The sequence below is a fragment of the Pantherophis guttatus genome, chromosome 1 (assembly GCF_059756535.1).
Source record: "Pantherophis guttatus breed Tessera chromosome 1, ASM5975653v1, whole genome shotgun sequence".
In the NCBI taxonomy this organism is placed as follows: Eukaryota; Metazoa; Chordata; class Lepidosauria; order Squamata; family Colubridae; genus Pantherophis; species Pantherophis guttatus.
In genome coordinates, this window is record NC_142063.1 from 144,015,152 (window position 1) to 144,038,187 (window position 23,036).

The 23,036-nt window shown below is 37.3% G+C and overlaps 1 protein-coding gene across 1 annotated transcript in view; it reads left to right on the forward strand.

Annotated features, from left to right (window-relative positions):
- KCNJ3 (potassium inwardly rectifying channel subfamily J member 3) overlaps window positions 1-23,036 on the forward strand; it is a 114,242-nt gene that overhangs the window by 86,230 nt on the left and 4,976 nt on the right. The gene's annotated exons all lie outside the window — the stretch shown is intronic.

Here is a 23,036-nt window from a genome sequence, read left to right on the forward strand (position 1 = left end):
AGTCGGTCTTGAAGGTACCCGGGTCCTGTGCCATGGAGCGCTTTAAAGGTGGTGACCAACACCTTGAATCGCACCCGGAAGACCACTGGGAGCCAGTGCAGCTCACGCAGGAGGGGTGTCACGCGGGCACAACGAGTTGCGCCCATAACCACCCGCCCGGCCGCATTCTGGACCAGTTGGAGCCTCCGAGTGCTCTTCAAGGGGAGCCCCATGTAGAGAGCATTACAATAGTCCAGCCGGGAGGTGACAAGGGCGTGAGTGACTGTGCGCAAGGTGTTAGTTTCTTATATTTTTATATTGCGATTTATATGCCGCCTTTCTCCTGAGGGACTCAAGGCGGCTTACAAAATGACAATTTCCAATACAAATCACAACAAGGTAAAAATTAAAATCATCATCCCAATTAAAACAGTTTAAAATTATAACAGTGTATACCCAACGGATCAGTTGAGTTGACGGAAGAGCCACGTCTTCAGCTCGCAATGGAAGGAAAGGAGGTCGGGGGCTGTCCTGAGCTCAGTGGGCAATCCATTCCAGAGGGTTGGGGCTCCCACAGAGAATGCTCTCCTCCTGGGGGCCATCAGCCAACATTGTTTGGCCGACGGCACCCTAAGGAGGCCCACTCTGTGTGAGCGCACGGGACGATGGGAGAGCAGCAGGAGATGGTCCTGCAAGTACCCCGGGCCTACGCCATGAAGGTCTTTATAGGTAAGCACCATCACCTTGAAACGAATCCGGAACGCCACCGGCAGCCAGTGCAGCTCACGCAGGAGAGGTGTTACACGGGAGTATTGAGAAGCCCCCATAATTACCCACGCGGCTGCATTCTGGACTAGCTGGAGCCTCCAGACGCATCCCAAGGGCAGCCCCATGTAGAGGGTGTTACCGTAGTCCAACCTAGAGGTAGAGTTTGCCAGACCTCCCCCAGAAGTTAATTTTAGCATAGCTTGAATACAAATCAGAGCGTCACATACTGTAACAACCGGTTCACCTAGAACCGAAAATGTGAGCATGTGCCTTCCGCACATGCACGCAGCATCGAAAAAACGGTGATTATATAGGACGTGATAGTGCCGGGGGGTGGGCGGGTGGGACTACTGGTTCGCCCAAACCAGTCCAAACTGGCAGCAGCCCACCACTGGTACAAATATTTGTCCATGTATATCTTTTTCTGGCTTTACAATGAATATGAGATATACTGTAGATAAATGGGCCTGCGTCTCTCATATGAATTTTATGCGCCAAGAAACAAAGGAGTTCTTGCTGTTTCTGAAGTGTGTTTTGCAAATGTGAAAACACAGCATTCTTTCTCCTAATATCGTTCAGAAATGCCGAGTAAGGGAAGATAACTTAGACTGATTGCAGTTGTCATTTCGTAAAATGGAGGTGTGAACTGCTAGCATCAATCATTAAAAGACCAGTCACAGTTGGCTTGTTGCTTCAGGTAAATGCACCAGATCTGAAGCCAAAAGAGGAGGTAATAAACATTCATGTCTATGAGAGGTGATAAAATGTCACAATGCAAACTCCTCCCCTTAAGTACCTATGGATGACATTGTAATATGAGTGTGAAAGGGTAGAGTTTGGGTGGTGTATTACAACATATTTATCACAAATTGGGTGTCACTGTGGTTAGGAATGGGCACCTATCCAAAAAATGTAATGAATAATGATGAATGAAAGCTGATTTAACTGTTGTATAGGTTAACTCTCCTAAATATGGCAGCAAACACACAAGAAATAAAGCATATACAATTGTTTTTTTAAAAAAAGCAGTGATGATTCAAATTCAGATTAAGACTTTGTTGTAGTCTTTATATCGAAGTGTATTTAAATATCAAATAGGGGGCCATAAGGTTCAGTTTAACATTTAACATTTTATTGACTTAGATGAAAAGAATGTATATGTTATATTTATAGATAACACAAAACTGGATGGATAACTAATATTCTGGAAGGCAGCAGCAAAATTAAAAGTAATGAATTTTAATAGAGAAAAAATGGAAAATTCTTCATTTAAGAAAACTAATAAAATATATGTGGTATAAGGTAGGAGATCCCTGGCTTAGCAATAATAGTTATGAAAAGGTTCTTGCAAATGTATTTAATTACATGTTGAATATGAATAGTATTGTGGTGTGGTTCCTAAAAGTCTAGTGCAATTTAGGCTTCATCAAAATACCGTACATAGTTTCCAAAGAGCCTTGGTGGCGCAGCAGACTAAAGCACTGTTAAGTAACACCAGCTGCCTGCAATTACTGCAACTTCAAATCTCACCAGGCTCAAAGTTGACTCAGCCTTCCATCCTTTCGAGGTAGGTAAAATGAGGATCCGGTTTGTGGGGGCAATAAGCTGACTTTGTATAAAAAAGAACACAGCTTGGGGGGGGGGGGGCGAAAGCCCTACTAAGCAGGTATATACAAAAGTATGAAGGCTATTGCTTAACACATTGTAAGCCGCCCTGAGTCTCCGGAAAAGGGCGGCATATAAATCGAACAAATATAAATAAATAAATAAATAAATAAATAAATAAAGAAAGAAAGAAAGAAAGAAAGAAAGAAAGAAAGAAAGAAATATAAAAAAAATAAAAAAATAAAATAGTTCCACTATAGTCAATATTGGTTCAACCCCTTTCTCAAGTACTCTGTTCAGTTCTGGGTGATGCAGTTTAAGAAAAATTCAGATCAATTGGATCATGTGGGAGAAGAATAGCAAGGATAACCAGAGAGCTGAAAAATATGTCTGAATATAGTATACAGTATTTGGAATCAAAGCAAACAACAATGCTTTAGATCCATGATGGGCATCTACTATGTATCTGTCAGTAGCTCTTTAAAGGAGCCACATCTTTTCCTGACTTTGTATGGTAGCCCCATAGGCTCATAAAAACATGTATTTGAGTTGACAAGAGGGGAGTGACTTACGGTCACAACCCTGTTGTTGCCTCTGTTTTGTCCCCTGACATGGAATAATGGCCTTGTTATATAACAATAATTACTAAGTAAGTAACACACATACAAGTTATCAGTCTAATATAAGCTCTTTCATTTAGGAAAAGTGTATGATTTAAAGATAAATTATTCTGTGATATCTTGCTTCAAATTTTAAAGCGTTCACAGCAGATTTATTTTGGGAGATTCAATTAAAACCACAGTATCCATAAGGAATGTAGAATTGCTTCTGCCCCCTGGGCTTTGATTGACATTGGTGATGATTAGTCATGTTACTTCATGCAGCAAGTAATTCTGGCATATCTCTTAAGTAAGCAAATTTCCTGTATTGTTATTCCCAAAAAACAAAGGGCACAGGGAAATTTGGCTGCCATTTCTTCAACAAGCAGGTGACACAGAGTCAGGTGGAAAGTATGAAGAAAATGTGACAATTTAATCTTAAAATTTTCCATATAAGGCAAAGAGAGATTATTTGAAAGGGAAGAAAATGATCCCTGAGTTTTTAGACCAATATCCTAGATACTGATAACACACTCAAACTTTGCTTATGGAACTTAGCTTCCTTGCTGTTGCTAACTTTGGAAGAAAATGGGAGTTAAACTTTCTAGGCTTTAAGTTGAGATAAAATATGATGGATGGATGAGAGAAAAATCAGTTCATATGAACAATAAGCTAATTTTTAATTGAAGCAGTCTAATTTTCTCTATTGACCACCCTCAACTGAAACATATTTCAGTTTTAAAATTTTGTGTACCCAGAGTAATCAGTCTTGTATAACAATCCATAAATCCAAATAGCTCTCTACTAAACATAAAGGAATTTCAATATCTTTAAATCTATATTTTCACAACATTTGAAGGCCAATTTATAGAAAGTTATGAATTTGAAAAAAAACCCTACCAGAATGCCTTTTTTTTTCAAAATTTAACCAAAATAAAGATTTAGCAGCACTATACATAAAGCGCAATTTGTTAACTGAAAATTCATCCTGTACTCTTGATTAATGAGTAAACTAGAATGAAAGATGTCAATATCCATTTGATGTAAGATGTGAATACATGAGAAACGATAGTCTGAAAGACAGAAATATTTTCTCCTGCTTTGCAATCCAGCATTTTCTTGAAGTCTTTAAGGCAAACCTATTAAATTGCAAGTTACAAATTTCAAATACAGAAGTTACACCATTCTTATCCTTGATTAAATGTTATCTCACTTCATGGCTCCTTTAAGTGGTTGGTGCCATTTGGACTATGTAAGTGTGGTGTTTAGAAAATTGATTTCATTGTTTTATTAATATTCATTTAAGTCTTAAAGGTATATATTGTGATAATATTGAGAATGATAAGTACTGATCTACATCAGCATACCATGTGAGATTAGTGCAAAAACCTTTTTTAATTCATTCATCTTATTTTTATTTGATTTGATTTGTGATATAGACTTTTGATGTATCAAGGTACATTTGAACAAAACAATTGTGACCCCTATGCAACCTTTTTTTTAAAAAAACATTGCTTTGAAGTATCTGTAGTAAAGCCCTTTCCATTTAGGACAACATCTACATTCTTGTTCTCCCAATATTCTAAGTATTGTTGTACAGGTTGAGGAATACTGTTCTTTGAGATACAAATACCTGGAGGGAATCTGGGTTTGAGAAGACTGGGGGCGGATATATTTCACAAACACCAATGCAAGCCTGCATGTCCTGCCCTGAGATTTCTACTGTAAGTGAATTCCAGGTATCCAAAATAATACTTTACAGTAGTCAGAATAGAGCTGGAAGGGATCTTGGAGGTCTTCTAGACTGGATTTGGCATTTTTCTCCAAGTTCCAAGTACCTGGCATAGACATATTGTTGTTTAATGGTATTAAAGTATCATTGTAGGATGTAAGCTATTTCCAATTAAGCTGCCTTTTGCAATTGACTGATGGTAATTCTGTTGATGGTGTTCAAGTGATACTCCAGATGTTTTGGGATTGCATCCAAGGCACTTAATCACTGACACCTGCTATTTCTAGGCACTTGATTATCCCATTATGTGGTAGGGAGTCAAATGCCTTCTTGTAATCAATCCAAGCTATATTCTGCTTGGTCTTTTTTCTCTTGCAGTTTTCCAGGATCATCTTGTCAATTAGGAGTTTCCTCTTTTTCCTCTGCTGCTTGGGCGGTTTCCTTTCTGCTTGGATGGAAAGAGCTTGTTTTCAGCTACTTGCTGTGGGGACTGTATTAGCTACCACACCAGTTCTATTGGTAAGCAGGTGATTGGTATGTAGTTTTCTGATGCTGCCCCTTTTGCTGGATCTTTCATTCTGAGATAGATTTTGCCACATTAACCAATCTTCAATTTCACCTCCTTAAAGTATGTTGTTAAACTAGTTGGTTATAAGTGGATGTAGACCAGTCAGACATTTCAACCTTACCCTTTTTTCCACCATTTCTGCTGTTAATAAAAGTCCTTTCATTTCAACTTTTTAAAATTATTATTATTGTTGTCCACGTCCTTTATCCAAGCTGCCTTCTTGTTGCATTTCTATGGGTTGTACATAGCTACACCCGAACTGCACTGTATATTTTTTTTGTCAGGTGTTGACTGCTTTGCGAAATTCTTTCTATTGATGGATTGATAGAAAGGTGTCTATTGAAATGGGAGATTCTGTCTATAGTGTGCAATTCAAACTTAGTGTCTGCTGACCTTCTTGGTTATAGCTGTTATTTGCTGCTTTAATGTTTGCTGCTTCCTTAATCTCACCTTATTTCTAAGTATTATCTCTTGACCAGGGAAACTTTGATCTTCTTGTTCTTCAGCTTCTTTTCTTTCATCTGCTCCAGCTTCCTTCATCTGATCTTAGCTTTCTGATCTTATTTCCCAGCCTAATCTTCCACTTTAGTGTTGCGCTATTTGGCTTTTCTTCCTCTTTGTTGATTTTGCATCCCAGGTATTCAGTATAGCCACAGCCATGTTGAACATTAGTTGGATTGTTACTATTATTATTTTGTCTCGTAGAAGTTTGCACGAACCAAAGAAATCAAGTAGGCATTCTATTTAAAGAGCATAAGTAAAATAATATTTATATTATACATTGTAAATCTTTGTGCTTTGCATTACTAATTTCATTATACCCGACAATATAAAACATATAATATGCCAAATAGGTTTTTCATTAAAAATATGCTTATATTTCAAAAGAGGCAAGCAATGTTCGTGAAAAGGGAATCAGTGGACTTCTGAATATTAAGCATTATTACAGCTACTCTACTCCATTCTATAAGGCTCAAAAAAATAATAATAAAATCCAAAGTAAAATCATATACCTTCAGGGAAATATAGCATGTTCAAAAAAAGGAAGTGCTTTAAAATGGTGATATGGACCCACCAAATTCTTATGTACTAACTCATTCATTATAATTCCACAACAGTTATCAAGAAAAAACTAAAGATAAAGGTACTTTGAAGTAGTTCTTAACTCAGTCTTCATGAGGCTTTCTGGAATTTATGAGATAATAATGTGGCATTTATTTACAGGCCATCCTCAACTTACAACAATTCATTTAGTGACCGTTCAAAGATACAATGACACTGAAAAAAATGACTTAGGACCGTTTTTCATAGTTACGACCGTTGCAGCATCCCCATGGTCATGTGATCAAAATTCAGACGCTTGGCAACTGGTTCATATTTATGACCGTTGCTGTGTCTTTTGCGACCCTCTGGCACGCAAAGTCAATGGGGAAGCCAGATTCACTTAATGACCCCATGATTCACTTAATTGCGGGGATCCACTTAACAATTGTGACAAGAAAAGTTGTAAAATGGAGCAAAACTCACTTAACAAATGTCTCACTTAACAGAAATTTTGGGCTCAATTATGGTCGTAAGTCGAGAACTTCCTATATTATCTAAGATGTGCCCCAGCTACGGACCCCAAAGAACGCAGCACACACAAACTCTATACAAAGCTTATTTTACTCAAATAACTCAGTCTTTATCAACCAAAGGCTGTTAATAAACTGTCTTAACAGCCTACAAGAATTCTGAGATAAGGTAATCACAGTCTTACTAGAGTTGGCAGAAAGCCCAGAAGCAATTTTGCAGAGAATCCAGATGCGAAGGAGAGTGAACTAAAGTTGTTCCCTACAAATTGCTGCAATCGGCGTTTCTCCTTAAATAGGCTAAGGGAGTGGCCAATTAGCCCCAAGCCTTACTCTCGAGGAGACCTCCTCCTGAGGAGCCACTCCTGCCTTTTGGCAGCTCTGTGTGCCTGTGCATTGAGAAGAGGCTCCTCCTCTTCGTCCTCTTCACTTAAAGGAGGTTCTGAAGGCCCTGGCTGAATCCCTGCCTCTGGCACCACATCTTCTCCAGCCTCCTCACTTGAGCACCAAGTGCACAGGCTGCTAGCGCAGCACCACACCAGCCTCCTCGTTGTCGGAATCGGCTACAATCTGCAGAGGCCACTGACGGGCCACAACAAGCTGAATGCTTTAGCTGGTCATCTAACCTTCCTGAAACTGAAGCAATTAATAATTTGCATTTTAGTTTTGAGTACAGTAATTTCTGAAGCCAAATGTTGCATCTCACTCAGTGTAACAATTGGTATTGAATCATTTATATCTTGGCAATGGGGAATGCATCTGTATAAATTACTTTCTAACAATGTAACAAACAGAAAAAGAATTATCACTAAGGACTTATGTAAAATGATGATCTAGAAATTAAAAAGTCTAAAATTGCCTATTAGCATTTCAAATTAGCTTTTATTCATTATTAAACAAATGCTACCTGCGTACGAAGGCAGTTGTGGCTGGCACATGCTGTATGTAGCTGTATTACTGCAGAGCCTCAGGGCGAGGGTATTTAGGGATGTCCTGTGGATTCCCATGTACTCAGGATGATTTATCACATCAGATTATAGTAGCGTCTTTTTGTTGACTTGTTTTTTTTCTCTTGATTCTCTTGATTTTCTCTTGATTATTCTTTCAACTGTGCCAATACAAATCAATTCAATTTCCATTTATTGTGGCCAAACACCAGTACAGATAAGAAAATAAAATTTAACACCGAATTAAAATATCATTATAAAACAACCTAACTAACATCTATAAATGAGATCCAGGATACAGCCTATATTAAATTATCATGCAGATTTATATTAAGTATATCTAAAATTACAACAAAGTAAAGTATCTAAAAGCAATTAACATCAACAAAGCAATAATATTTAAATTTTAAATGAATTATATTTACAAAAAATGTATTGTGGGATATTGGCCATCAGGGTTCAATGCATTTTCTATGCTGCTGCTCAAAATCTAGTTAAAGGTAAAGGTTCCCTTTGCACATATGTGCTAGTTGTTCCCGACTCTAGGGGGTGGTGCTCATCTCCGTTTCAAAGCCGAAGAGCCAGCGCTGTCCGAAGACGTCTCCGTGGTCATGTGGTTGGCATGACTAAATGCCAAAAGCTCACAGAACACTGTTACCTTCCCACCAAAGGTGGTCCCTATTTTTCTACTTGCATTTTTTACGTCCTTTCGAACTGCTAGGTTGGCAGAAGTTGGGACAAGTAACTCACCCCATTACGCAGTACTAGGGATTTGAACCGCTGAACTGCCGACCTTTCGATCAACAAGCTCAGAGTCTTAGCCACTGCTAGTTATATGTTCTATAAATAAGGGGTATATTATCTATGAGCACGATCTGGGCATAGGCTGAATCTGGGTGACCAAGATATCTGCTAATCAGAGATAGTATGAATGTGAGTCAGGTGTCTCTATAAAAGGAGCAATGAGGAAGAACATGTTCTATGGTTTCTACGTCTCCCAAATCACAGGTGCAGAGCCTTTCAGCTAATGGAACTTTTTTGTATTTATTGTACTAGTCAATATGGCCGAGGGGAGAGCAAACCATCAGGCAAGAACTTTCAACCAGATTAAATTCAGATTTAAACTTAAGTTTCCAAAGTAAAATTTAATAAACCCATCAATTGTTTAAATAAATTACACAGATGTTGTCATCTTTTCTCCCCCTAGAAAAACAGTTGCATTACCCCATACAGATCTCAAGATGCCTGAAAGGAGAGAGAAAATATTTTTTTTCCTTTGCTATCTAATGAGCTATATGCTAGTCTACATTATGGAAAATTACAATTTATTATATTGTATCCCATATTTACTTATTACCTTGTTAGGTCAACCTTTATTAACTCTTTATTTCTTTATTTTGATAATAAGTTTAAAATATCCCCTACATTTCCTATGTGCTATAATATTTTCTTAATCTGTCAGATAGTTCAGAGGATATTATATGCTCTCTTCTATTTCCAAAATACCTGCTGCCTTTTTTTTTTTGGTCCCCTTGTTAAATATCACAGTAAAAACATATTTTATTGGGAGTTGAGCCTTTACAGTGAGATAATTGAAAGTAGAATAATGCTAATATAAAATGCATGTGAATGTGACAAAATTGAAAGCATTTTGTATTCACTTTTGAATTATAGAATTATGGTTCTATGGTTCTCGCATAGTCAGCCAGACGTTCAGACTCGATTTGGTATTTTTGTCCACCTATTGATCCTTCCCTGGCAGATGTGGATTTTTTACTGTGTTGCAGATACCGTTGTAGGATGTAACTGTTTTGAGTAAATTAAATTATATTATATTATTATGGTTAATCTTCAATTCACGGTCTGGGACTGGTAAAACCTCAATAGTTCAAGTCCTAACCAAAGGCCTAAGAGCTGTTAACGTAGCATTTGTGTATATAGGCAGTTCTGAGTATGGTGGTTTTTTTGCAAAGTCAGGATATTCAGGTGTAATAAGTTCAAAATTTCCATGTATCTAGGCAGCCCTTTGGGTATTGCTCCAAGGGCTCCTATTATTATTGATTTCTTCTCCATAGTTGCTCAACTTTAATTTGCAATTGCGATATTTTGTTATTTTTTTTTAGCTGTTTCTCTTCAATTTGTGCATCACCTGGTATTGCAATATCAATGAACCTGTCAGCGTTCCTACTTTCCCAAGTGCAAGGAGTTGGCAGCGTGGAAGCTTCTGGTGCTAATATGGGTTCCAAAGCTTGACAGAACCAGTGGTAGGCTGCAAATTTTTTAACAAGCGGTTCTCTGCCCTAATGACTGGGTGGGTGGGCATGGCTGGGTGGGTGTGGCCAACTCGATGTCACATTGAGGAGCTCTTTGCCTAGCCCACCCTCTCATGATTGTTGGGATGCTGCAATGGTCGTTAGTGTGAAAAACAGTCATGTCACTTTTCAGTGCTCTTGTAACTTTGAATGGTCACTTAATGAACTGTTGTAAATAAAGGATTACCTGTACAAAAATACAAAAGCTTCTTTGCTTGCAAAAAGCTGCCCTAAATACCAGTCATTAGATTAAAAATGGGGAAATACACACTGAAGATCAATGAGTCACAGCCATCATGGAAACTTAATCATTCTGTCTGAATACCTTCCTTTTCCTTAGCAATACCTGAAACCCGGAGTTACAAATTAGACAGGTTGCCAGAGCACATTGAGGAATTAAAATAGTTAAAATACAAGGATAACTATCAGCAGCTAAGTTACTCTTGTTCATAAAGTGAAACCCTATAGCAGAAAGGTCATTTAAGCTCTCCAGAAAGTGGGTGGGCATATTTGGGCTACAAAATGCCGAGCTAAAGAGACAATATCTTGAGTGAGGGCTAATCCCATTCTGCCTTTGTTCAGATCTTGCTGCAGGGAATTTTTGCCTATGAATATAGCTATCTCTTTATCTCTTAAGTGCTGATATCTTCTGTGGGCTATTAAGGAAGGTGGGGGCTGCTTTCCCCCTCTAAGAAAACATGTTTCTCCATTTCTCATTCAGGGAAATATATTCTTCCTTTTTAATATTTTGAAATATCAAAATATTTCATTCTTCTAGAAGAGGGGTGGGTGCTAACTTTCTACAATTGGTGCCATGTTACTATGCCATATTATCATGAGAGAAAACTAAAACAAATTGGAAGGAGGATCCACTTATTATCAGTGAACAATCATGTGCCTTGCCCACTCCGAAGCAATGCAAGAGACTCCTGTCCCAAAGGTGCTTTTTCAGGAGGGAACTGGACTTTCTGGGAACCAAGAAAGTCCAGTTGCCTCTTGAAAAAAGCTCCTTTGGGACAGCCATGACCTAGATGACTGAAGAATCTCCATAGACAAGTGACTCCTGTGCTCAGGAACTGACAAAGCACAGTTTCCCACCCAGAAGAAGCAATCATTAGATCCATTTGCACCACTTAAAGATACTAGCTGGTTTCACTCACCTCATAAAATATCCTTAGGTAATAATCCAGATTTAAGGAAAGATCACATGCCCCCAGAAAGGCAGTAAAAAAATCAGACAGAATGCCAAGCTTGCATCCTGCTTCTCAGCTATTTCTTATATGGCTATGACAACCCTTCTGTAAACAGCTGTTCCAGCCGGGTTGGAAGTATACTCCAAAAAGCTTAAAACAACCTTTTAACAATCTTTAAGAAAGTCAAGCCCCAGGAATAAAAGTACCACAAAAAACTCCAGGGGGTGGGGGTGGGGACGACTCCAGAGAAGCTCAGTCTACAGACAGAAAGCCTGGGCGTAAGGCTTACAATGTAACAAACTTTACCCAGAGGCAGTTTCTGAAAACACTTAAGGGCAATTAAGATAAGGATTAGGCTAGAAATACAGGCATACCAGAATGTTTCCTTCCTGCCTCCCTTGCAGGATTAGCCCTGTAAAGTGGGAAAAGATTTCTTCCAACAACTGGTTCTCTGAACTGCTCAGAAAATTAACATCCAGTTCCGAAGAACCTGTGCAAACTGGTAGCAGCCCATCTCTGCAATGAACCAGACTTTGTTCTTTTCCACAATAGTGATGTCAGGTGTGTAGTGGGCCAGATGTCTGTCTGTTTGGATCCGAAAGTCCCACAGGATCTTGACTTGCTCGTTTTCAAGAACCTTATCAATTTGGTGTTCTCTGTAGTATCGATGGGAGAGTCCAGGATGGGTTGTTCTAGATTCATAGCTCTATGGACTGAGTTGAATTTCTGAGGACATGCCTCCCTGGTAACGTTCCCCAGTTTTTCAACTCAGTCTCAGCTTATGGACGTTATTCTTTCAGCTCCATAGAGCCTTTGAACTGAGCTTCTATTCAATTTTGTTTGTCATCCCAAAAACCTTGTGGGGCTGGAGGGCTATTCTGAATCTCAAGGGACTCAACCAGTATCTAGTGTACAGAAGATTCAAGATGCACTCTCTTCATTCCATTATAGAAGGGATCTGGGAGGGGGACTTCTTGACTTCTAGGACCTGATGGAGGCATACTTCCACGTCCCTATTCATCCAAGTCACAGACAATTCCTGAGGTTTTGTTATGCCAGGCGCCATTTTCAATATGCGGCCCTGCCATTCAGCCTGGCATCGGCCTCTCGGGCGTTCACCAAGATCATGGCCGCATACCTCAGGACCATCCCTATAAGGATGTTACTTGGACGATTTGCTTATCCAGGCGTCTTCCCGGCCGATGGCGGAGAGGGATCTGGCCACGACGATCCAGATCCTTCAGGATCACAGGTTCTCCATCAACCTGGACAAGTGCCACCTGGTACCCACAACAAGACTGCTGCACTTAGGGGCACTCATAGACATGATAACTGGCCAGGTCTTTCTTTCTCAGGAGCACCAGGACAGTATCAGGACCTTGATATGCCAAATTCAGAAGGGTGGGGCGGTTCCATTGACGCTGTTGTCCCAGCTCCTGGGGAAGATGATTACTTGTCTGGCCATAGTGCCTTGGGCAAGGTTCCATGCCAGGCTCCTCCAATGTTCTGGTTTCCGGGGGGATGATAGGTTTGTTTCTTTGGAGCTGGATTTCAAGATTTGCTTTGTCTTCGTTGTCAACTGGGGAACGTTACCAGGGAGGCATGTCCTCAGATTCAACTCAGTCCATAGAGCTATGAATCTAGAACAAACCATCCTGGACTCTCCCGTCGATCACCATGAGAAAGGGTGTATCAGGTAAGACCAACGCCCCTCCCCAGTAATTTTTGTTGCATTCGAACCCAAACGTCTGGCCAAGCTTCCAATGTATGGTTTTGGCATTATTATTGCTATTAGTGCATATGGCTATTCTTAGAAGAAAACATGCTTTCTGTATGTGCTGGCTTTTCATAGGCTGATAATGCTCATATAGAATTGCTATGCTAGATAATACTGTGGAGAGTACCGATGAAAATTAAGCAAAAACTTTATGAAATAATAGAAATAGATGTTTGTTTATGCATGAGGCTTTCAGCAAGATGTGGGCTTCCTGGATGCAATTAAAATGTAAGATGTTATTATATAAACTCTGTTAAATCTTACTAGCACCATTAAGTTAACAATAGCAAGAAAAGAGTGGCTGGCCCATAACTTCTTAATGACTCAATTATTTCTTCCTGTTAAAAACAATCCACAAATATTTTCTTAAAAATACAAAAAGAAGATAAAATAACATTAATCATCTGGTTTAGTTCCTCAATAAAGAAAGCTGATACTTAAGACTGTGACACTGTGGATTAGAGGAACTATCTCATTATACTGTACAAGAGTCCTTACAAATGTTGAACAATTTAGTATATTGCTTTCATAATTACCATGTTATTAGCTTTTCAACTGTGGCTTTTTGTAAAAAAAATAAAATAAAAAATAACAGCCCAACAAAAAGTAGTGTAACTGAAGCTCTGTTTAAGCAATACCTTCATATATGAATCTCAGCACATGGAAAAATGATGAGCTGTTTCTTTTCTCACTAAGTCATTCAGGAGATACAACTGAGGAGCTGATTTCCATAGGTATAACTTGATTGTCTACAACAGATATTTTCACAGAAGATTTCTGCTGAAAAAAATGTGTTATACCCTGTAACTGTAAACACTTGTACTCTGGCTAGAGAAGAAAGGGTGACATAGAAGAGAAAATTCATATTCAGAGAGTTGACTGGTTCCAGATCACCTAGCTAGCTTTGTGCCTTGGGTGGGACTAGAATTCAGTCTCCCAGTTTGTAGCCTGTTACCTTAATAATTACAGGTTGATGTTTAGTGTCCAAAACTGGGACTGGCAACTCTGATGTTAAGCAAAGCATCGTTAAGCGGGAAATCATGGGATCATGACTATGCTTTCTTTTTGCCCACTTTCCCATCCTTTGAAGTTAAGTTTACTTTATTGTCATTGCACCACATACAACGAAATTAAATGCCGTCTTCAGTGTACATTATAACTATAAAAATAAAACACACATCCTTCACATTCTATACAATTGAATTGAAAACCCGATATTTCATTAGTATTGCACTATACAGTAGAATTAAATATAGTTACTGTCCTGGGATAGAAGCTGTTTTTCAGCCTATATGTCCTTGTTTTTATTATCCTGTACCATCTGCCAGATGGTAAAAGTTCAAAAAAAGTGTGCCCAGGATGAGATGATCCATAAGAATGTTTTGAACAGGAAGTAATTCAAAAAAATGTATACATGTGCAGAAATGGATAAATTAACTCTAGAATTAAAAGACAAGGAAGACTCAAAATATTTTATAGTATGGAATAGATGGTATAAGTGGATAAACCAAAGGAAAAAAGGGTAAAGATAAGAATTAGGGGAAATGCAAGCAATAAAAAATGCACCGTCAGATAGATAGAATAGGTAAATAAGTCACTGTTTGTATATTTGTATATATGTGTTTATATAATCACATATATTTAGTTTGTTAGTGTAATTGTGGATTGAAAATGTAAATTTTATGAGTGAGAAAATTTGTGTATTTTCTCTTTTTTTTCTTGTCAATATTTTTAAATTCAATAAAGTTTGTTTTTTAAAATTAAACAAACAAACAAACAAACAAACAAACATAAATAAATAAATAAATAAATAAATGTTTTGAACTTTGACATTCACCCTCTGGAGTGCTGTCCTATCTGCCACTGTGCAATTGGCAAACCATACACAGGTGCAGTAAGTTAAAATACTGTCTATGGTGCAGCGGTAGAAAGTCACCAGCAGTTTTTCATTCAGTTGTTGTTTCCTGAGAAGTCTCAGGCAGTATAATCTCTGCTGGGCCCTTTTGACCAGTACTGCAATGTGAATGCCCCAGGTCAGGTCTTCTTTTATGATAACACCCAGAAACTTACAACTGGCTACTTGCTCCACTCGGTCTCCATTGATACGCAAGGGCTGGATGTCTGATCTATTCCTTCTATAGTCCACTATAAACTCCTTGGTCTTATTGGTGTTAAGGACCAAGTTATTGTCCCCACATACGAAAGCAACCAGTCCACCTCATCTTGATAGGCAGACTCATCCCCCCTGGAGATGAGCCCCACCACTGTTGTATCATCTGCAAATTTAGTAATAGTATTATTAGCGTGAGCGGGAATGCAGTCATGCACATAAAGAGTATAGAGTAAGGGACTCAACACGCAACCCTGTGGTGTACCAGTGTTAAGAAGAAGGGCTGAAGAGATATGATTACCTAATCTGACCCTCTGAGAGCGGCCAGACAGGAAATCCATAATCCAAATTGAAATGCAAACCCTGGCACTAGGATAATTAATAAAATGGGAATTAATGTTTATATTTACGTTCACTTGAGAGGAAGAGAGTAACCAGGCATGTAATGGGGTATATCCATTAAAAAAATGTGGTGCTGGCACCCCAAGCCTACTCAGGGATTGAAGCTGTAAGCACACTACCTAAACAGTCCAGCATATTCCCCATTGTGTTCAAGATACCTCTCTTGTAATCCCTTTCTCTCTAATCTATCCACTCTGTAACAAGGGGGGGGGGAGACAGGTAAGGCACAGGACAGCACATCCTGATTGTAGTATCAATGATATGACAGATATGTTGCAAAGGTCATAAATCCAGGCATTGGTCATAAATAATTTTTTCAGTCGTAACTTTGAACTGTCAGTGAAAAAGGCAGTTGGGTAAGTGAGGTCTACCTGTACACCACACTGGCTCCTCTAAGTGTTAACAAATGTATTTAATAATATACAGTAATAATAACAGCCAATATTATAAGATTTTTGTTAAAATGTACAGAATTTTTAAAACAATTGTTTTGACTTTGAAAGACTGGCTTTGTTACTCATAAAAATCAGCACAATACATTGGATATTCACAAATATTTCCAATGATTTACTTCTTAGTTATCATTATAATTACCTAATATTCATAAATATTTAAATAATTCAGAAGACAAATCTCAGCAAGATTCAGATGGATAAGCTGAGACAGCTGCACTGTTCACAACATTGACCAGGAATAAATAGTATGAAGAGTTCTTTAATGTAAAACAACATTCTGCCCTTATGCTGGCCTCAAATAAAGGGCTGCATGCTAGTTATGCACAAAAAGATGTCTCCGAAGCAAATTCTTGTTAAGGTATATTTTAAGAGACTACCAAGTTAACCCAACACAGCCACACAAATAAAAGCTGACATTCGTTAGTTGAGTTGATGGCAATAAACTGTTGCTTATATTTATCTTTCCATATCCTATGATATAAGGAAAAACAAGTAATAGAAATGTGTCATTACTTTTATGGGCTTTTTTTTAATACGGCACAATTGAGGATAATCAAATAATAATGTTATTAGAATACACACACACACACACACACATGTAGCTACCTGTCTTAAATACCTAACTCTGGAATGCAAACAATCTATACAAAGCAATGGATATATAGTGTGTGTGTCAGAGGTGGTATTCAGCAGGTTCTGACCAGTTCTGGAGAACCAGTAGCGGAAATTTTGAGTAGTTCAGAGAACTGGTAAATACCACCTCTGACTGGCCCCGCCCCCATCTATTCTCTGCCTCCCAAGTCCCAGCTGATCAGGAGGAAATGGGGATTTTACAGTATCCTTCCCTGCCACACCCATCAAGCCATGCCACGCCCACCAAGCCATGCCCACATAACTGGTAGTAAAAAAATTTGAATCCCACCACTGGTGTGTGTATGTGTATACACATATACATACACATACACATACTATAAATATATATCCATTGCCTTGTATAGATTGTTTGCATTCCAGAGTTAGGTATTTAAGATGGGTAGCTACATAAATTTTCTAGATAAACTACTTAGAGCTTAACATAATGTATATTATTATTATTATTATTATTATTATTATTATTATTATTATTATTATTATTATTTACTTTGATGTATATACTCAAGAAAAATAAATTTGGGGGAAGCAAACTGGAAAGAGAGGAGGCAATGGAAGAAGCAATTAGAGAAGGAAAAGAAAGAGAAGCCTTGTTTAGGCATTAGAAAAGATTAAATTTGCTAGCCCCTGCCTGATAACAGCTAATCTTCAGACTAACCTTCAGAAGTATCCACGCTTTTGCATCAACAAAGTCAGAAGCCATTTGTACTTTATCAGCAAGTGTAACATAACCCCCAAAATTTGTAGATGGGAAGAAATATTAGTCTTCTTATTGGATAGCTTTAGTAACTTAAAACTTAGAATTTAATTTTAAAAAATCATGAAGCCCTTCTATTTATATGATTTCAGTACAGCAATTGACAATTGTGTTAAAGAAGTTTAGAAAAGTTGACTTCCTAATTAAGGGCAACAAAACAGAGAATAAGACATTAATATCATGTTAGGTTGTATTCTTAAAGGATAGATTAGGAAGAAAATATATCATACACAATAACGTGTCAGTGCGTGTAAGTGCAAAAAACATGCAAATATTGCTCCAACAATTCTGCAAGGGAAAAAATTACCAAGAAATACCATATATAATAAATGGTCTGCTTGTGATTGCAACTTCTTTCATGTTCCAACACAGTGAGAAAATATATTAGCATAAAAAGCAGTATATTTCCTAGCTATGACAATATGCTGCAGGTCTGAGGATGGCATTTAATTGTTGCCTAAAGCATTGTGAAATAAATGTCATTTTTTAATTAGATGTAACAAAGTAGAACCATATTAAATGATTTGTTTACAAGAATTTTGCTTAAATGGTTCTCTTATTCTAGCCAGGCAGATTTCTCCTCTCAAGACTTTTAATTGGCGAGCAGATCATTTAATATTTCCTATCACTTCCAACTCCCTCCTGCGGCTCAGGCTTCCTACTCAGGACTAAAATTATTACTGCCTTTTTTGGTGATATTCTGCAGTAAATAAAATCATCCTATGAAGTTATATATCTATATATATATCTATATCTATATATCTACCTACCTACCTACCTATCTACCTACCTACCTATCTATTTATCTATCTATCTTGTTTTTTGATTAAGAAAAGGCATAGAGATACCATGTTTTAGGTAGATAATGTAGATCTCTTGAGATGAAAAGAAACAATGAATAAGCCTCTTTGTGTGATAATGTTAAATTAAGATTTTGCATATTCATCACCTATCTCTTTAAAAGTATCTTGCATTTATCGTGGCTGATTTTCTCACAAATTGATGTCAAAGGGAAATTTATGGTCCCCTAAGCAAAGTTTGTTAAGAACCAATTATTCTTTCAAGAAAACCTGGAAGTTTGATTATCTTTACCAGCATGATATCCTTTTCATTCGCCAATCTGCACTAAGAAAGACTTGAAATGTACATTTGCCTTTATTTTTATGGTTTATCATGGCATGTGATTAATATTCTATGCTGAATAAACAGCTCTAAATAAAATTAATCTTAAATCTCTTAATTTGTTGATTGTTATTACTTTCTTACACTGATATTCATAATGTGAATGCAAAAGTATAAACACAGGAACAATGAGGATATCTGCATGACATTGTATAATTATATCACATTCAGTTAGGACACTTTTTGAAGCATATAAGTAATGATTCTCCTTATTGATTATATTCATTATTATGCAAGGAAATATTCTGGCAACTTTCCTTTGTATTCCCCGCCATGACTTTCCCAGATATATACAGCCCTTGATATGTGATTTCAGGGTCCTCTAATCTATAACAAATTAGCAGGAATATAGAGATGGAGATGGGAAAAAATGTTTCACTGATGAATGCAATTTCATAGTAGGTACTGGAATCTGTGCAGATTGTTATATAAAAATACTAGCTGAATACCCGTGCTCCGCTACGAAACTATGTGATCAGGCTTGATAAATCGACACAGCTTGAACATTAATGAGTAGTTACGATCGGCCTCTCCTCTCCCCTTCTCTCTCTCAGCCTTGCCCCATAGAAGCCTCCCCTATCCTATCTCCTGCTTGCTGCTGTGAAAGTAAAACTGAAACTGAAACTCCTCTCCTCTGCTTGTGTTTTGCATTTGGAACATATTTCTTTTCAGATGGGGAGAGGGAGTAGAACTCCTTAGCATCAGACCATGTTAATAATAATATAGGAAATACTAATGCTCTGATGGTCATTTCAAAATATCCTTTCTTAGTGAGCACCTAGACACCAAGAGGAACATAGGTGACAAATTTCAAGTTTATAGGCTTTTCTGTTCTGAAGATTTTGTGATGATGCTTGAGTGGTATTTTGCTTTTATATATATCTAGATATAAAGTTGTAGAGTCCTTGGCTATATTACCACTAAGGTCAATTTAGACTTTAACAAAAACAGTTTGTTGCTTTCCAAAAAGGCTGTTCAATTAGCTCATACTATCAGGAAATCCTGCCCAATTGTTAGGGACATTGGCAGTTAAGTACTTCTTTGCTTTGGTGTGACTCTTCTTCACTCAAATAAAAATAAAGCCGAGAGAGATAAAATGGAAAATGTTTTCAAGTTAAATACATGAATTGAGATTAAAAAATTTTGATTTCATTTTTTATTGAAACGGGGAGAATAATTATGGTATTCTTTTTAAATACTACCAAAGGATGATACAACAAGCAAAATATTGAACTTGCTCAGTTCTTTCTTGTTTGGCAGTAGTCAGTGACAATGTATGACTGATAGAAAACAAATGAGATAGTTTGAACAATATATCTGGCAATCCAGCAATCAACATTTAGAAGACTCACTGCCATGCAAAGCATGCGTTTTCCTACCATTACTTATTTCCTTCTTCCTTGTGATTGACCCACACTCTCTGTTATTTACTGAAAAATTAAATGATCATCTTCTGACCATACAGTATTGAAGCATATAGCTAGGGAAATCAGTCCATTTTTTTTCTCCTCCCCTTTTCAGAAGATAGGCCAATTTTACAGAATATTAATAAAGTCAAATTTTATTTTATTTTTTTTTTACAGGAAAAGATCAATTTAAAGTTCCATTTTAACGCTAAACTTTTTTTTTTTCATCACACAAAACCTTTCCCCCAGTAGAAGAGAAAAAATGTAAGAGCAGATTGAATGACATATAGCATCTTACAATGACCTCCAAAAGAAAGGGGAAAAAAACCAAAAGACCCTGGGACTTTTTTCCAACATTTTTTTTAAAATTTGATTTATATGCCGCCCTTTATAGAAAGTCAGCTTATTGCCCCCAAAACTGGGTCCTCATTTCATCTACCTTAGAAAGGATGGAAGGCTGAGTCAACCTTGAGCCTTGGCAAGATTCGAACCCTGCAGTAATTGCAGGCAGCTGGTCTTAATAACCAGCTTAATAACAGGGTGCCTTAGACCACTGTACTACCAAGGCTCTTAATAAACATTAATAAACAGAAAACTTTTTTTTCCCCAGAAGTCCAGGAATGCTGTTCCTTAGACTCAGTTCTTAGCTTCTTGCCTTACCTTTTCCCAAAGAACTGCTTGCAGTTTTCAAAAGAACAAAAGCACTTTCACAGGGAGAGGAAGGAACAGAGGCAAATCCCTCTTTCTGCAATATGCTTAAGTAAGCATCTCTCATTTCACCAAGAAGATTTTGCTTGAGGCAGAAGGATATATTTTCCCTGTCTGAAGCATTTATTTCTATGAATAACAACACAACAGCTAGTTAAAAAGGAAAGACGGGGGTTTGTTAATAAATTCACCTGGAAGGAATGGGATGCTTATTTTAAATTTGCATAAAGATGTAAGAAGACTGGTGTTTTGTAATGTATAATCCTCTCTCTTCTACATTACATATTTAAGCAATGCATATTTTGCTGGAATGAATGTAATTGGTATGACTGCAGCCTGGAAGGTAAGAGGTAAAAAAAGATAAGCCTAGTTTTTTCACCACTGTATCACAAATTGAAGCATCAAACTTAATGAACTATATTTTGTCATCAATAACAGTGAAGTGTCATGGTTTTGGGAATATTGACTTCAGAGATGACTTTGATTTTATTGTTAAAATACAAGCATCATGATAAGTTGCTTATATCCAGTTGTATATCCCACTAGAAGCTTCTGGTGACAAACATGCAGTGTAGTCCTTTTTAATATAGTTGATTTTTGTGGTGCTTATATTGAAAGACAAAGACAAGCCGAAGAGACACTCTGGTTCTGATACAACCCAGAATTGGGTCAAATTTCTTATTGATTGATCAAGATAGTAGGAATTTTGGTTCTTGTTCTGTCTCCTATTTGTTCTGAAATGAAAATGAAATGAAAAATGGATAGTCTTGAAATGTTTTTGATTGCTCTTAAAATATATTTTGTTCCTTGATGTGATAACTGATTAGCTATGAGACAAACTGAAGACTCAGTTTGTAAATTCAAGAAATTCTCATTCTATATGATAATGTTATCTAATTCAGACATGGCTCTAACATCAGCTGTATTTCTTCTGTTTTCCCCATCCCTTTCTAATCATCTTGTATCATCAAGAACTTTGAAATCTTGAAAGTTTGCAACAACCTTCAGCTGGCGATACACATTTTATATTTTCTCCCTTATTTATTTATTATTATTTATTATTCAAATTTCTATACCGCCCTTCTCCTTTCGGACTCAGGGCGGTGAACAGCCAAAATAAAAACATCTATACATAACATTACAGTTAAAAATAGAGTAAAAATAATTTATAAATTTGGCAGAATATAATTTATAAATTATGGCAGAATACAGCAACTCTTGCTTTTTAAAGTGTGTAATTTAAGCTCCAGTAATGTATGAAAGCATAACATGTTTTTCATCAAACACTTCCTAATATAGAAATCAGTCAGTCATGAAATCTAATAATACTGGAATTCATTGAAAGGATAATGTCATTAGAAATAATGCTTGGTAGGCATCTTCTCCATTATATGAATAGTATCAGTAGTCACTAACTTTGAGAGATAGTGTTACTAGTATTTCCCTGATCGTATTAAGCATTTTTTTATTTCAAGATAATCATTTTATTAATAATTCATTATAATGTGGCTTCAAGCATGGGTCAGTCACTTTAAAATGGGGTATGCTAGGGGAACTGATGTTATTCCTTAGAAGCCAGTTTTATACCCTGTTGAGTAAGTAGCCCATGGAACTACTGGGAGAGACCATCCAAAGCCTTGGAATGCTTTGACATCAATATGCAGATAACTGGCAGCTCTTTCTTTTTCATTTAATTACTAGGGAAGTTGCTAATATTCTAGATCAGCATTTGATATTGTATGATTGAAGCCAAGTTAATCTATGGAGGCAAAAAGCAGAATGAAAATGGCACCACCTCCAGCTGACAAATGTTATTAAAAGTCATAAACTTTTGTGAGTTGCAGCTCATTTTATCAAATGCATGGTTGCTAGATTGATGTAGGATTTAAATTGGATGGTGGGGGAGGCAGGTTGGCTATATAGATGTAAGTTTCATGACAGACAGTTTAAAGTACTTTAGTAAGTTAAGAATTATAATGTATTAAATCCTATTGTATTGAGCCATGGTGGCACAGTGGTTAGAATGCAGTACTGCAAGCTACTTCTGCTGACTGCTGGCTGCAGTTCAGGAGTTCAATTCTCACTGGCCCAAGGTTGACTCAGCCTTCCATCCTTCCGAGATGCGTAAAATGAGGACCCAGATTGTTGGGAACAATATGCTGACTCTGTAAACTGCTTAGAGAGGGCTGTAAAGCACTGTGAAGTGGTATATACCGGTAAGTCTAAGTGCTATTGCTAGTGCTATTGAGGTTTGTGAAATATCTGAGATTTTCTGAGAATCTGATGATTGTAATGGACCAGATGAGAGATAATG